We start from the raw sequence: 17312 nt of genomic DNA, 5'->3' as shown, positions 1-17312 counted from the left end.
TCCAAGGCCGTTTACCTTACGATGTTTTCCTTCAGTATAAGAGCGAGTGTTAAATGATGCACAGCCGGAGTTCGAACTTACGATATCAAGGATGAGAGTCGCACGTTTAAGCCACTAGGACAACACTGCCCATACTGATAACTTCTAATGAAGCCGGTTTATTAATAGTATAAATTATCCTAAATATTATCCATTTAGCTAATCAATTGATAAAATTAATAATATATAGATTTTACTATTCTAAGCAATCAATTATAATCATTCACTTTATGGACTATAGATCATCAATAACGTACAAAATAACAGCACATTCAGAGAGCGGGAAAGTTTCCGCTCACAACCAAAACTATATTACCTAAATCTCCAATCATTACGTACAGGGCAAAAACCACCCAACTCTGCTAGTATAGCTTCAGAGACGGAATTCCTTATATACACATACATTCTTAGACCAAATCACAGCTTTGAATTAAGAATTTAAGTTACGTTCAACTCATTGTCATTGTCAGTCGTGGATTATTCTAGATGTGTCTGTGGTTACTAATAACTTGAATTTAGAATATCTTTTAATTGAAGTAATGTACGGCATATGTATTTGTGAGAGTCGTGGAAATTTCTAGAAATTGTCGTTAATGCATTGTAACATCATTTAACTGTCATAATTGTAATTCTAATTTAGAATGACTTTTGAATTGAAGGTCCTGCATATATCATCGTCAGAGATGAGAAATTTCAAGAAATGTCTGTGCTTACTAATAATTTGAATTTAACATATATTTAACTACGACTTCCACTACGTAGTCGGTCCCAAAGTTCTGTCATAAATGGAAATAATGATAAAAACAAAAGTACTGATCAGTTTGTAATGAGTGATATATCAATTCATAGTACATTAATTAAGGAATACAAAAAGCATAAAAATATTCGAAATGACCTCCCTTATTTAAAATGCAGGCCCTTAAGCGCCGCGGCCAGTCGTCTATCGCAGCACGCACCATATTCGTGTCGATTTCAGTCACTGATTTTTTTAAAGATGACTTCAGACTCTCCAAATTTTTATGTGTTATAGCACAGACCTTCCTCTCTAAGACCTGCTAAAATTTATGGTCCAAAGGATTAAGGTCCGGACTGGAGGAAGGCCAAACCTCATGTCTAATTAAGTCGATGTTTTGACGCTCAAACCAGGCTTTAGTGGTATTGGCTTTGTATGCAGGCGCAGAGTCCTGCTGGAACACGAAGTGATGTCCCGCAAATAGGGTGCTGGACAGGTCTTTGACAAGGCGATACAAAACCGTCTCTTGGTACACTTTAGCACTGGTTTTGACCCCCTTTTCCCAAAAATGAACCTCAGTTAGCCCGTAATAGGACACTCCCAACCAGACCATTACTGATGATGAATGATGTCCATGTTGCACCCTTGGAACTTTATTTTCAGCTTCTTCAGAACTCCTAGCGTACACTGTATCATTCTGTTAAAATACAATAGTATTTCTCTTCAATATCGAAAATTTTTTCGTCCGTAAAGAGGATATCACGGTGTCGGTTTTTCGCGTACCGCTTAAACAACACCTTCGATCTTTTAAGCCTTATTGCTTTTAGACGAGCATTAAGTAAGTGCCCACTCTTTTTTTGTATGCTCGTAGACCAAGCTCTTCATTAAAAACCTTTTTTACTGTTTTCCTACTGACACCCATCTGCAAATCCATCAACTTCTGTTTTCGGACAGGATTTCTTACTATCAGCGTCTTGATCGCTTTGATAACTGCTGGTGTTCTTGCGGAGCGTGGCCAGCCAGTTCTTTTCTTATCCTCAACACTGGAGACTTCAAGGTACCTATCAATAGTACCGTACACAAACCTAAGCGTTATATTCAAATTTTTGAGCAACTTGAAAATGGTACTCGGCGAGTGTCCACAGCGGTGCAACGCAATAACAACTATTCGGTTTTCTTTCAATGTCCACTCCATCGTGAAAAATTACGGAAAGTTATTGTTTTTTGTTTTAAAACAATAATCAAACATTCCAAAATAGAATGCAATAATTTTTTTATAAAATTCTGCTCGAAATTTAGAAATAATGTGCTAGTGACAGAACTTTGGGACCAACTACGTATATATATGCGTGTTCCCACGAGAATGTATGTTCGTGCTACTATTTCACCATGCCTACTGCTGATAAAGGACTAGTCTTTGTTTTTTTTCGTAAAGATTTTTTAAATTATTATTATAGTTAATTACTTAAAGATGTCACGTGGAACATGGTGTAATGGTTGAAGCTCCTTACAAACACTTCGTAAAACAAAAACTTGGCGATTAAAAAGAGTGGCGGAGAGTTTATTGACAGTTCTTCTCGTCCGTTCTACGCCCTTGATTTGGGATCTGGTTGTAAATGTAAAATTAGAAGCATTTAATATATATTTATTTACTCACGTAAATTTTGTTACCTAATTGAATAAATGCTTTGAATTTGAATTTTTACATTCATAGACATAGCCATAGACATATTTATTACATACGAAAACACACACACATGAACACACAAAATCAGGGCATAGTCATCGTATGTTTCGAAGATTGTTTTATCTGTGATAAAAATAATTGTAATTTAGAATGTCTAAATTAAATTACGTTCGGCTCTTAGCCCATCCGTCGCGTCGTTTAGAACGGTAAAAAGGAGTTGTGACTAATGTCGCGCGGCGGTTGCAGTGACGTGAGAAATGGTCCTCTTAGATAAGGGCTCTGCGATTGTAACGAATACTGTACGAATGACCCCGTGTTATTTTCGAGTTTGTTTGAAATACTATCGAAAATGTTGGCTTTCACAAACGCAATATGATGGTAAGCCATTATTTTGTAAAACGAAAATGGAATCGGTTTTTATGTTTAAAAAAATAGACAATTATACAGTGTATAAAAATAGATAATTATACATTGTATAAAAATAGATATAATTATACAGTGTATAAAAATAGATAATTATATAGTATATACCGGTTCGCGTTAGTGCCTTACATATACATACGTTTTTGTGCTTTTCGAGAGGAGGCCTGCCAAGTAGACCTCGTCCGGTAGCGAGCCCCCAAAGTTGGAGATTCTGTGGTGGCAACCGAAAATATTTTGGTGCCGCAATAGTCACATACGATGATACCACTCACTCTTTCTGGGTTAACTCAGAAAAGTTCAGATCAATGAATGAGTGCGTGAGTCGGTGGTAATGTAGCTTTATATATCGACTTACGCTCTCTTACTAGCGGTGTCTCTTGACTTCGCATGGCTGGACATTTAAGTAAGAATTTTTATTTTTAAATAGTAATAAGTTATACGTAGATGAAAGTAGTATCTTAGTTGTTCCTCCATTACGGCATTAGTAAAGTTTTTGAGTTTACTCGCTACAAACATACAAAAATTATTCTAATACTAACTAATATCCGTGTCCATAGGCTGCGTAAAAGGACTTTTAGTGTGTTGGTAATGTAATGTTTGTGCTATAGGTGTAGGTAGGTAGGCGTTTCTAGAATTCAAAAACTATGTAATTTTGTGCCAAAAAATCTTAATTTCGACAAGATTTAAACTGAAAAATTAAAATAAATAATAACCCAATTATTTTAATTAAAAGCAAATCGTAAAAACCAAATACTCTTAAACTGTTTTAACAGAATGCTCATTATATCTTTTTGTCAATATATGTAAACTATGACAACAAGAGACATATATTATGTTACAAATTAAAAGTATTCAAAATATGAACTCCAATATATTTGTATCGTCACAAAAAATCTTGTTCATTAAAAATCGTTGAATTTAATATTCAAATAGGTATAATCAGCAAATGGATAATAATTTTTGATTTTATTAAAATTTACGAACGTCTCCCGCGTCTTTTACGATTATGGTAATTCATTAAAAGGCTTCGCGTGTACAAATTACTACGGATTCACGGATTATTCATAATCAAAGGGGATTTTGATATAAAATATATATTTTTTATTTAGGCTGTTAATATACGTATTTTTACTTTGTATTTTCAAAGGTTACAAGCCACGTAGGCCTATTTTTAGCGAACGGCTTAACCTTTTGCGCTACTAAACTTTATAACGACCAGAGAAACAAACCTCAAACAAAAATCTATTTCCTACAACACAAGATGTCTTTCAAAGGAATCGCACCCAACAGCACACAAAAAAACTTGTACAACAGAACTAACGTATAGACAACTATATATTATGGCCAAGTTTACCATTTAAGCCACAGAAATAACGAACTTTCTTTGTCCAACGCTTTTTCAGAAAGCCCTTCAATCTTTAATAATTTTCTCAAAAACAAACTGTTAACTCACGATTCAAAACTTTATACACTAACAATCTTAAGCAACATCTTATGAACCTTTTCTTGTGTTCAAAGTACTTCTAGTGAATATTCATTAGTAACGTAAACCTGTGTAGATTTTATTACTTTAAGGACCTGTTATTATAGGTATGTGAAATGGAAACAGTAGCTATCTCTTTTTCTTAAAAAAATTGTAATGTGCGTTAAGTAACTAAGATTAGTTAAGTTACATATATATATTTTAGTAAATAATTAGAAGCGCAAACTAAATGTTAGCAATTATCACACACTTGAAGCCAAAATGAGCCCTTTACTTTTTCCTACACTCATAAATTGTAATATAACATTCTCGTTTCCAATAATATCCAATAGGTCGACTACACTTATATTCTTTATATGTAATAGAAGTGTCACTCAGATTAACCCTGGAAAGATAGTCTGCGTAAAATTTACGCATGCGTTTTCGAATAATTGCTCTATCTTTCTAATTAGCGCGAATCCATAGCTGTGCGTTTAGGACATCTCATTCGTGGTTGGGAGCTGCCGCGTGACGTAAGTGTCAATAAGGTAAGTGCCACCGATTTTGAAATATAACGACCGCGTGAGTCAAAATTACGCATGATTATCTTTATCGTGACTTTTATGATTTTGGCTTATATGACAGTTTTAGTACTGTTTTAATACTTTATATCATAACTAATATTATAATTTCATTTCTAAAGATATTGAGGCAAATATATATCACAATGGGGAGTATCAATTTCAACGAACACGAAATCCTGGCCGCTCTTATGCAAAGTGATGACGAGCTTCCGTGTGAGGACACCGACAGTGAAGTAGCGGACCACGTTTAAAGTTTTCTTTTTTTTTAAGTAAAAATAAAAGGAGTTTAAAAAATTATCTGCAGTGTTATTTATTCTAATATATGTGTATATATAATAACATACAATTCATTAAAATAAACTATTAAACCTAGACCTACAACTAATTCAAATTCTTGCGTAAATTTTACGCATGATTATCTTTTCCGTATTACAAAATATGATTATCTTTCTAGGGTTAAAGAACCGTTAAATAAGACAAGTATTTTTTTGTTAATCCAGCGTCGCAACCCCACTATCCCTAACTTTATGTTAGTTATAAGCTCATGTTTTAAACGATTAAAGCCAGTTGACACCCAGCTTTCAGCAGCAGTTGCACCCAGCAAACAAAGAGTTTCAATTATTTAAACATCCCTCCAACAACCGGCACCAAACTTAACTGTAATAAGGTTTATCCTTCTCTTTTTCATTTTGAAGCGAGATTTGTCATTAACGCAGTATTTTTAATTGATTTAAAAAGTCCGAAGAATATTATAAATTTGACGTTTAATTTTATGTGTATTTAAGCAAAACTTGTCCGTCCCTGGACGGATTTTTGATAAAATTCAGGTCCTGCTTTTTCTGTCGTTTGTCTCACCCTGTTTTACCTGTTGTATATTGTCTTTGTCAATCCTTTTCCTCTTCCTTCCTCTTCCTTCTTTAAGTAAACTCTATTAATACAGCGTAGCTTGAAAAGGCAATACATAGATACCTACTTTAGCATGTATGTCATTAGATATCTTAAATAAAATTAACAATATTGAGAAAATGTAAAGTAACGGATTAATAACATAAATTTTCAAGCTAAGTAATAATTGCGAAGTAAGATAATTATACTTAAATTCAAAAGATACTCAAGCCAAAGTTAATTATTTTCATAAACTTCAAGGTTTTATTATAAATTTACGTAGCTTTTGAAAGTTCCTCAACTTCAATTTTATTTTTGTAAATCTGAAAAAAATACGTTACAAATAAATCTCCACTGTTTTAACTGTGTTTGCAAACCATTTATTTTAAATTCGTGTATTGAAATGGTGACTGCATTTTTGCAGTAAGTTGTATTATGCAATGCTCAACAATTTAAAGAAGCTCTTCCTTTAACGGTCATGCTAAGAGAAAGAGCTGCAGGGTTTGGAGCCATATGAAGGAGCTTTTGCCCAAAATTATACGAGTAAGTACTACCGGCCCCTATCCGCCACTGTTTAGCCAAGTATTCTCTTCCATCTTCTTTATTGGGGTTTTTGGACTAAAACTCACCAAATTGCTATCAGTTTTTGACCAATGTAAATTTTTAAAATTTTCAGTCCCTGGACTAGCCAGTTTTATTTTCTAGTTGATTTGGGATTCTTAATATGCAAAAACACTCTCTAATGCTCTAAAAAAGGGGATGAATTAAAGAATAAAACGTGGTATATCCATCTTTTCATAGTATAATAATAAAAAGCATTTAACATTAATTCATACTGTCTGTTGTACGCGAGTGATAATTAATATTACCTTATACTTTTCCGTTATTTAAAACATCCCACTAGCTGAGGAAGCGTACATTTTGGTCCTTCGAGCCGGACGTGTCACGTGATTAAACAATCATACTGTGTTCTTAATACAAATAGAGTAAAATTCAACAAATTTTCATGACTTCTAAAGGTGGGAACTGACCAATGTTACGAGGTGTAATGTAACATATAATGTAATGTTGTACAGCGAGCATTCGTGCAGTCAGTACGTCGTGTTACGTTGTTTTTCCCCGTAACACGACGTACTGACTGCACGAATGCTCGCTGTGTAACATTACATTACATGTTACATTACACCTCGTAACGTTGGTCAGTTCCCACCTTTACGTGAACAGCTCTATCCCGTGGTTTCATCCTTGTTGATTTGGTCAGAGCGCGATATGCTACCTATAGATACCTATATCCTATTATAGAGGGAATAACCCTCGATAAATTTCAGCACTTCCGTTTCCGTTCATACATTTTCACTTTTACATAAAATAATATATAGTCTAGTATTAAATATCTAATAAACATTCTAAAAACATTATTAAGCTAAGATTAATTGAAGTGTAGGCAAATAAAATCCTCATATATTGCCTTCTCAAGCAAACTTATATAAGTTATGAAGCCTTTGATCATCATGTTGCTTTAACACATAATGATATAAAGACCAACATTTCATATTAACGTTAATATTATGCGTTTGTTTATTTGCAAATAAAAAGAACTAAACCGAATGCATTGCCTGATTGAATCAAATTTGAAATAGATTTAAAAAATTTGTTACCAAATTTAGACCTCATTTACTCTTGCTCTCTTATCACAAATATTGCTCTACATTCTTGTTGTAATATCGCAAGTCACACTCAGCTCTTAATGGCAGCGAAGGGCCTGCCTTGTAACTAACTCACTTTTCGAATTCTCACAGCGGCTTTCGTAGTGGCGGTCGCGCTCAAACCAGTCGTGAAGCAGTCATTTTATGATTTTGAATTCTGATAATGAGGGAGCTTGTAGTTTATTGTTTATTACTATGCCAAATCGTAAAAAGACTGCTTTACGACTGATTTGAGCGCGATTGCCGCTGTGAAAACCGAAACTGTGTGAGTTCGAAAATTGAGTTACAGAATCGCAAGGCTGTTTACATACGTTGCTCACTTCCCTGTCCGAAAATAGAATGAGGTTTTCAAATGCATTTTCAATAAACACCTTTAAAAGAACTGACCCTAAAGTGCACTATTAAAAAAATTCATTAGACATTTCAGTTAATATTCAGAAATCTATCAATCTGATTACAAAAACCCAACCAAACTTCTGCGACATATTCCCTGCAAATTCGAAGCATTTGACACCTCAATCATCCAGATTGGTCCACAGGTGTTGTGCCTGAACATAAGAAAATAATATACTTTTTTAAGTCAATTAAAAATAACGAAGTAGAGTTTCCTTGAAAAACATTACCCTTATGTATTAATTTATATATATCAAGCTCAATTATTGCGTGATTCCAGGAATTTAATTATATTCCACGAAAATATTCAAAACATCCAAACTATCGGTAGAGGATGGCAATTCAAAGATGTCTGATGCAGATTCCATCTGAAAATACTGGCCACGAATACTTGAAATATTTGATCAGAAATAGTTTTATAAAATAAAAATGTGGTTGCATACTAGTTGTGCGTTCTAACTCTGGCTGCGCGGTTGTTCTTTCGGTTTCTGCAATTTAGAATGGCTCATATCGCGAAGGAAAATATATATTATATAGGACTGTGATAGAAATATATATATACATCAAAGATTTAATAATTTCAAAGGATCAGTTAATCAGGTCTCGCTATGAATATAGTTAATAGTGGCCTATCCCATATTTATTTTAATAACGTACAAATTAGTAGTTCCACAAAATCCCAACTATAAAATAAAAAACTCAGTGGCGCTACAACCTTTTTAGGTCTGGACCTCAGATTTCTGTATTTGTTTCATGATCATTTGTTAATCTAAATGGCAAGTAGGTGATCAGCATCCTGCGCCTGACGCACACCGTCGACTTTTTGGGTCTAAGCCAAGCCGGTTTACTAATGTTATTTTCCTTAACCTTTAGAGAGAATGTTAAATGCGCACATAGAAAGAAAGTTCATTGGTGCACAGCCGGGGATCGAACCCACGACTTCAAGGATGAGAGTCGCACGCTGAAGCCACTAGGCCAACACTGCTCCAACCATAAAATACCAAATACATACTCAAACGATTCGATATATAAATCATTACTGTCCTACTACAGAGCCACATAATAGTCTAAGTAAATAAAATTGGGACCCACATCGTAACCTGTGATAGTCTGATGTATTGTTTCTTCACAGCTAAAATACAATTCGACAGAAAGAGACACATGTGTAGTAATAGAAAAATAGACCATAGTATTCAGTTTTAATTAATAAGCGATTATATGCTGTTTCAATTTTATTATCAACAAATATGAATTCCAAAAATCCCGCTTCACAGATTTCTAGCGTAGTTTTCTATTTGCGCAGGCGGTATTCATTAAGCAAACCTGTAAAGAACTTTCACAGAATAATACCGAGTAAATCGTAAATGTTTCATTTTTATTTTATTTCAACAAAAGGAAACTTGATGACTTTTCGTTTCAAACTAAAGTCGATTCTAAGCTGCAACTTTAATTAACGAAAGAATTATAGCAGAAAAGTATGAAGACGTAATCTTGTTAACAATTCTTATTTTATACTATTTTATCTTCTTATTATCTACATCTGTTGTCATATTGTTGGTGATAGTTAAAGCATGCTCACTAATGGAAATCTCTACAACCTCACGATGCACTTGTGGAGGAAGGATGGTGATCTTTCTCAGGAGTAAAGGAGGATCCTTGATCACTCTAAAGACTGGCCGTCACTAAACCTCCAGGGGCTCGAAAAGTATATAAACATATATAAGTGTATATATCTATACTAATATTATAAAGAGGAAAGGTTTGATTTTTTGTTTGTTTGAAATGAATAGGCTCCGAAACTACTAGACCGATTTCAAAAATTGTTTCACCGTTGGCAAGCTACACTATTCCCGCGTGACATAGGCTATGTTTCATAGCATAGGGATGCTTACTAAAACTTGAATAATCTAACCCAAGGTGTAAAAAAATAAACAAAAAAATTCCTTCAATCGTGTGCGCTGCGAAAACTATTAATTATAGAACAAAATGATGTATTACAATTTTTCAGGACACATCACTATCTATAAAAAACGTCGCGACAGCATGTCTCTATCTTTTATAGTTACGTCACAATAAGCGTCCTTTTATTAATGTTTTTATTAAAATACCACCGCTAGAAAAGGCTCTTTATTCGTACCTAGGTATTGATCCTTATCAAAACAATTACCAACGTTTCACGTAAGCTACAATTTAATGGCATAACCACCAAAAAAGCATGGTGGATTGGTGTTCTCTTGCCGTTTCTCTTGAATAGTTTACTACTATGTAATATAACAAAAATCTTAGCCACAGCAACGCTTGGCCGAGTCTACTAGTGTATATATATAAGGATTTCCAAAGCGGCCAGAAAAATTTTCAGTGCATGACATCGCAGTGTAATTATAGATTTAAAAGGCCGGCAACGCACTTGCGAGCTAACTGGCAATGTGAGTGTCCATGTGCGGTATCACTTAACATCGGTTAAGCCCGTTTGCCCGTTTGCCTCCTATTACATAAAAAAAAGATTGTACTGGCTCTTACACTCGCAGTATTTCCCAAGCTGCAATTGTAGTGAAAGTTAACTCTAAAGCTTTAATCGTAGTTAATATATACAGGGTTATTTCAAAAACTATATATTTATGTATAGGACCTTGAGAAGAAATTTAGATTAGTGTTTTAAGACATTAAATTATTTTTGTGACATTGGATTCTGAGGATATATTGATTAAGATTGGTAATTTGGAAATAGATCGTAATTTCATATACCACGTATGCTTCCTGCTAATGGGCAGTGAATAATCCCGTGGGACCTGACCTGACAGTAGTCTGACGTAATCAGCCGATTTGCTTGTAAACATTGAAATAAAATATTAATAAAGGTCAAAACAAATAGCCCGCTAAACCTCACAATACAGCTATCAGATTTAATGCTAAAACCCGAGTAAAGAATTTAATTTCCCGGAAAAAACCGGCCACTCTCGCTTACACTGTATAATTTGCGTAGCCAAACGAAAATAAAACGCACGATAAAATAAAAATAATTAGTTCTCTCTCTCTCTAAATCTCACGGCCCGTAGAGAACAACAAAACTAATTAAAAATGTGCGCAAAACAAAAAAGGGCAACAACAAAGATAAATTACTAAGTTTTTCACTAAAAACAGACACATTTTTTATTTAGAGCTCCCTCCGTTTGTGGGTTTTATAAACGAACTGTTCATTCGTACACAAAGCGTTGACTGTTCGGTATTTGCTTTTGAATTATTTTTCTCTTCTTAATTTAATTATAACCCGAGCTAATGGATTTTCACACACAAAAGTTTGTTGGGTGAATTGGAGATAAAAAAGTACTGAGTTTAAATCATAACTTGTCTATTCGTTCTTAATATTGCGCAGTCGCAGCAAGTTTTAAATTTCTCTCATTCAAAAATTACGATCCTTCAAGTTGGCATGTATCTAGTACTTTGGACTTAGTCTACAAATACACGCAACAAGCGCGTATTTAAGGTTTCTCTCAGCGAAACTGCATTTATCTTGGTGTGAACTAAGAAAATCGTCCTAGATATAATTCTAACTGAGAGCACCGTGCATAAAAGCCTTAATTTGCCTGAAGGCGTTTTTAGATCCACGTTGAACTAAGGCTAAACGGTTTCATTAATTAATTTTATTACGCAATTAGGTCTTTTGTTTAAAAATATGCTCGAATTAACGAAATAGGTATTATTTTGTCGCTGACTTTTACGTTGCTTTTGTGCTTGAAACAATTTATATTACTGTCAAGTTGTTTTTAAAAATATTTTAATAATAAAAAGAATTTTGAACCTTCCAATGGATGACAAATAAATAGGCTGCCTTGCCTATCAATCAATAAATCAACAAATAATAAAAAAATATAGAAACTACTTTACTGGAAACATACCTTTCATTTAATAAAAAAAATACATCTTTAATAGAATTGTTTCAAATAAAACATGTTTTAGTGTTTAAATATAAACGAAAATATATAATTAGATTGAAATATTCAGTTAAAAATGATCAATAATAAGCTATTCAGTTAATCCAAATATACCTTAAAGCCCGAATTAGTCTAAACCGTGATGTATTTTGAATCAATTAGTGTAACCGCAGAAATACCCTCAAATGCCTACAACTGTGTAATTAAATCTAAACACTGCGTACTCCTATAATCGGTTGATTTGATTTGCAGATTATCAACTAACAGAAATTGTAGGCTCTTAAAAGGTATTAGTAGTAATTCGTATAGACCCACTGAGAACTGTGACAATATCATTTACAACATGCATGTAATATTATCAGTTTTTTTAATTATTTTAAGGGGTCTAAAGCCATGCGCCTCCTTAATAATACTTGGGGTACTATATACAAGACGTAAAGAATGATAGAAAAAAAGGGAGCGTGTACTTATGTACGCGCGTAAGAAGTTATACTTCTTTGGCATTATTAAAAATAGTGGTTGATTGCATGCAAATAATTAATAACAATGTTGTTTTTAAATTATGTCCAATGCCGTAGCATCTTCCGTGGGCAACTTCATTCTGTTAATTTTGTGTCACGGTGCGCGCGCATCGTAAAATTTCACTCTCATCAATTTTTCATAACGCGCCTAAAGAAGTATAACTTCAAAAATTGGTTCGACAAATCACCGTCTGAGTTAAAAGATTAGACACAATTTAGAGTTGCAGTGGTTAAGTTTAATAATACAAGATAGTCTTTGTAAAATAATTAAAATGTATATTTCCATTCATTATTAATTATAATATTTGTATTAATACTATTGTTCGAAAGATATATTTTTATTTTCCTAAAATTTGATGAGGGTAGTCAATAATATTTTAACTAGGCCGATAGTCACATTTGAGTTACTTTGCGAAACAAACGCTCGGGTTATGCTAGACGCATTTTTATTTTGGTTACCTTTTTGCCAATTCATTATTAGTTACGTCCTCAGTTTAATAATTTTTAGGGAGTTTTTGTGCGTAATTTAAACTATTGTAATGGCAAAGTATTAGTAGTATATTATCATACTAACCTCTCTTATTGTTCTCAAACTAATTTTTTTCTTATCCTTACGACTGACTATTGTATGTCTTTCATGTTAATAATTTATGGAAACGAGGTATATACTCAGAGCTTACCACTGCGCGCTTCACTAGATAACCCACGTTCGTTAGAGGCGCACACCGCATTTCGATCTTCTAAAATAAAAATAACTGTAGCTATTTGCAAGGTTTAAACTTAAATCATAATCTGATATAAACAACCCTTTATGGGTGATGGCAGTCGAATTTTGAGTGATATACTCTATTTTTCATCACCACAGCAAATAAAAAATCTTATTGGCTCACTGTCCTAGGTTTGTACCTTTAGATTCAAATCAATATTCATACATATAGGTAATGTACGCACATGTACTAATGGCCTACGTTCCAACTGATGTTTTTTTTTTTCGAAGCAACTAGCAGTTTTTGTAGCTACTTTTTAAATCATTGTTTCCCTGATAATGGAACTTGAACAAAGATTGAATTAACCAACTGCATTACCAGATGAGCTACGGCGACGGTAAAGCGTTAAATTATTCACAGCATTGCAAACCTTTCCTTGCAAACTTGTCTCAGTCAAATTGGAACATGTATCAGGCGGTCAAAATAGCCTACCCAAAGGGATCCCAAATCGAATTTTGTAGTGCTGATCAAGGGGTTCACTGATATTGAAACGATTTTCCAGTACAATACAAGATTGAAGGCTTGAGAGTGGACTGATTCGATCGCGATTATTATGAAAATATACGTATAAATATAATGATAACTAATTTATTAATAAAGTAATTATAGAAATACTACCAACAACACATCTTTCGAGATTGTATAATGAAATTATAATAATTATAATTAATTATATCTATGAAATTATAAAATATATACATAATTTAAAATGTTTAACTCTGTTTATACATTTTCTGAACTATTTTATAATGTATTTTAAGGCTAAGTATGTGATAGAATTCAAATTTAAGTATACATAACATGGTATATATTATGTACATAATATGGCTTGGCGATATTGTTATCATTAGCAAGTCTCCTAACGTTTTATTTGCGAAAATACCGAATCAAGTTCATGAAGTATGGTAAGAAAAAAAATGTTTTGATTACGTTTGGATTGATTGGGACAGAGATTACTACTATAATAGTATGAATTCTCTAACTGAACATTTTTATAGGGAACTACGTTCATATATGGTAGACAACCATCCCATTATTGTTTCACTATAAAGAATTAGGTATTATTATCCGTTACAAACTAAGTCAAGAAGGTGGTTTAGGATGACCTACTTTAATGACTTCTTACTAGGCCAAGTTATTCAAATAAAAACAACAGTGAAAACTTTCAGCAAGCACTCTTGATTCGTCACTTGCTTAGTTACGTTATAAGACCTTATACATAATAAATGTTTATTATCATCATCATCGTTATTGTGATAGTGATTTATTATGTAAAAAATAACCTTATGCAATATCTGAATGCGCAACCGTCAGACATGCACGGCTACCAACCGGCATCACTCAAAGGTTCTCAATTACGTCCCCAAGTACTATTAAAATGCTAGAATGTCACTTTCTGAGCTAAAGATTTCTGTTTAATTTTTATGAATAATAATTGAAAACATACACTTCACATCACATTCTCATGCTTGGACATTATCTTATATTACAAATAAATAAATAACATTAAACAACAACTAACCTTAAAATATAATAACTAAAAAATATTATTAAAAGGAGTCCCTTTAGGCAAGGTTTCGAAGATACTGCCAGCGTTCCCCCTTTGAATGGCTAGACTAATTCTTTGTCCGAGGTAGCTGCCAGCTCTTCGGTCTCCTTTATGTCGACTAACCTTTTTGCTATTACCTTAAACAATCTTATAGCGCTAGGATCCCACAGACCAAGGGTCTCAACACTGAATGGGACAAAATCATATACGGACTCTGTATTTGCATGCTTTAGCTATTTCAGCCGCTTCACAAGGCGCATCAGCTCTTTTGTTGGTTCCATGTAGATTCACGATGATATGATTCCATGATGATAGTCGACGGCTCATTGGTCTAGAGGTTAGTAACCTGACTGCGAATCCATGTGTCCCGGGTTCGATCCCCGGCTGAGACAAACATCGATGTGATGAGCATTTGGTGTTGTGCTTAGGTCTTGGGTGTTTAAATATGTATTTATATGTCTATCTATCTATAATATGTATGTATATCCGTTGCCTAGTACCCATAACACAGGCTTCACCAGCTTAGCATGGGACTAGGTCAATTGGTGTGAAATGTCCAATAAAAAATAAATAAAAAAAATATAGATGGGAAGGGGCCAGCGTGTCTGAACAGGTTGCATCCCATACCAGGACCCGGACATTTGTACATTATCAAAAGCACCAGCATGAATAATATTAAAATTATTAGACTATAAACTTAGAGATTAAATTGTATCTTAAGGGCTTTTAATTAATCGTAAAGATCGATAAGGCACAAAATTTTGGCAGCCTCAAACAAAACCGACAGCTAACGAAACTCATTATAATTGCTAATTTCGTAACTTTTCAATCTATGATATTATTATGAGCCGAACCTACTTTAATGGAATATTTCATTTCAAACTTATTGTCCTAAATAATTCGGCTTTTCCATTATCCTGAATTACCACTGGGATAATGTTAATTTCGCAGTTTTACTTTTTGTTTTAATATCTGGAAGTAGTCGCAAAATTTTGAACTTATTATAAAATAAGCTGTAAATACTCAACTGAAGCGTACGTAAGGGTATACTGGACTGAACTGGTTTTCAGGCTATAAAAGCACGGTGTGGTAGCGCTCACTTCTTCGCCGCTAGCACTAGATAGTATAGACGTTACTTATAGTTATTATTGTTGAATTTGTGGTTATGTGTTCTTTATTAATTAATAGAAATTGTGTGGTTAATTTCGTGTAATCTAATTTGTTTCTTTTTAGTAATTTTATTTGTTAATTTCTTACTATAATATATAACATATTATAGTAAGTTAAGTTAGCATAGGAAGTATTTAATATTGATAAAAATCTATTTATTGCGTAACATAAAACCCTCACTGTTACTATAGTTTTTTTAATGTTTTAACCACAGTAACAAGCCATCCTTAGTTCACATCACTAGATAAATAAATCAAAAGTGAACTTAACATTTATATTGTAAGTTTTGTCTTCCTCCTCAGACGGCAGCTCATGTCTGAGGGTCGTGGTCAGCAAGCATCTGGAGCGGATAATCTATTTCCACTCCAGATGTATAGTTTTGAGGACGACGAGTCTTTCAGTTGATCGGTCCATCTGGTTGGTGAACAGCCACGTGATTTTCCTTCTGTGTTTCCAGCACGATTAGTTTCTCCAAGTTCTTATAAAGTCTGCACATGTATGTATGGCTGAAATAGGATACAATTCGCTGTCGTGTGTGTGTAAGTTAGCTATTCTCTTTCCGCCTATTAGGAAATCCTTTTCGTAACTGACCATGGTCTTCCGAATATTGCATGTAAAATAGTGCAGGTGATAAGATTCAACCCTGAATCACCTTGTTTGGTTTAGAACATATTGGAGTATTCAGTGCCCATCCTGATGAAAGAACGGTTTCCGATTGACAAATTCTGTATTAAAGCTACGAGGTGTTCAGGAAAGTTTAGTATTGTACGATTAGTAATTTAAAGGACTAAATTAGCTTAGTTTGACTTATGTACGTACGTACTTACGTCAAAAATGTATTGGATTTTGACTCTCCAGAGCCATAGTTCATAATAAGTTCGTTTTTAAATCTTACTCCAAGACGTGGCCTCAGTACCTACCGACTAGATACTCTCCGACACCGTACAAAAAGGATCTAATAAAGAAAGACAATTTGATGCCCAGCCGATGTTTGAACGCACGAAAATTGAAACTAGCACGAATAACGCACGCACTAATGCTCTTTGAAACCATAATACAACATACTAAATAGGCAACGCAAGAAGATTCATATTCGTTGTCCAAATAAGGGCCACGCGTCAACTCAACAGGCCTATAGTAATAAGATTTAATTTTATGTGTCGTATATTTTCAGGATATCGTGTCCTGAAGCAATGAATGATATTTATTAGGGGACGGCATTTTATACGATTGCTAGTAGAGATTTGTCGTCGACCGCAGATTTCCCCTGGGCCATCTCTTACTGTTATTGTTTCTACCTGTGTTCAATCAATCTACGTTCAATGGCAGCATGTCGATTATGCCCGAATGTTTTCAATTGGCCAAGTATGTATCTAAAGTAGAAATGATACGAAAGTGTTTTACCAACATTATTAAATAAAATAAAATATGTTTATTATGGAACATAAGATACATGTATCA

At 33.8% G+C, this 17312-nt stretch overlaps 1 long non-coding RNA gene across 1 annotated transcript; it reads left to right on the top strand.

Moving 5' to 3' along the window:
* Nucleotides 1–4749: 4749 nt before the first annotated feature.
* Nucleotides 4750–5225, top strand: LOC125050397. The gene is made up of 2 exons (XR_007117142.1): nt 4750–4892; nt 5048–5225. It is a non-coding gene; the product is annotated as an uncharacterized LOC125050397 (long non-coding RNA).
* The last annotated feature ends 12087 nt before the right edge of the window (nt 5226–17312 follow it).

The sequence above is a fragment of the Pieris napi genome, chromosome 6 (genome assembly GCF_905475465.1).
Source record: "Pieris napi chromosome 6, ilPieNapi1.2, whole genome shotgun sequence".
NCBI classification, from domain to species: domain Eukaryota; kingdom Metazoa; phylum Arthropoda; class Insecta; order Lepidoptera; family Pieridae; genus Pieris; species Pieris napi.
Note: the sequence above shows the minus strand (reverse complement) of the source record. Positions and strands in the feature narration are given on the sequence as shown.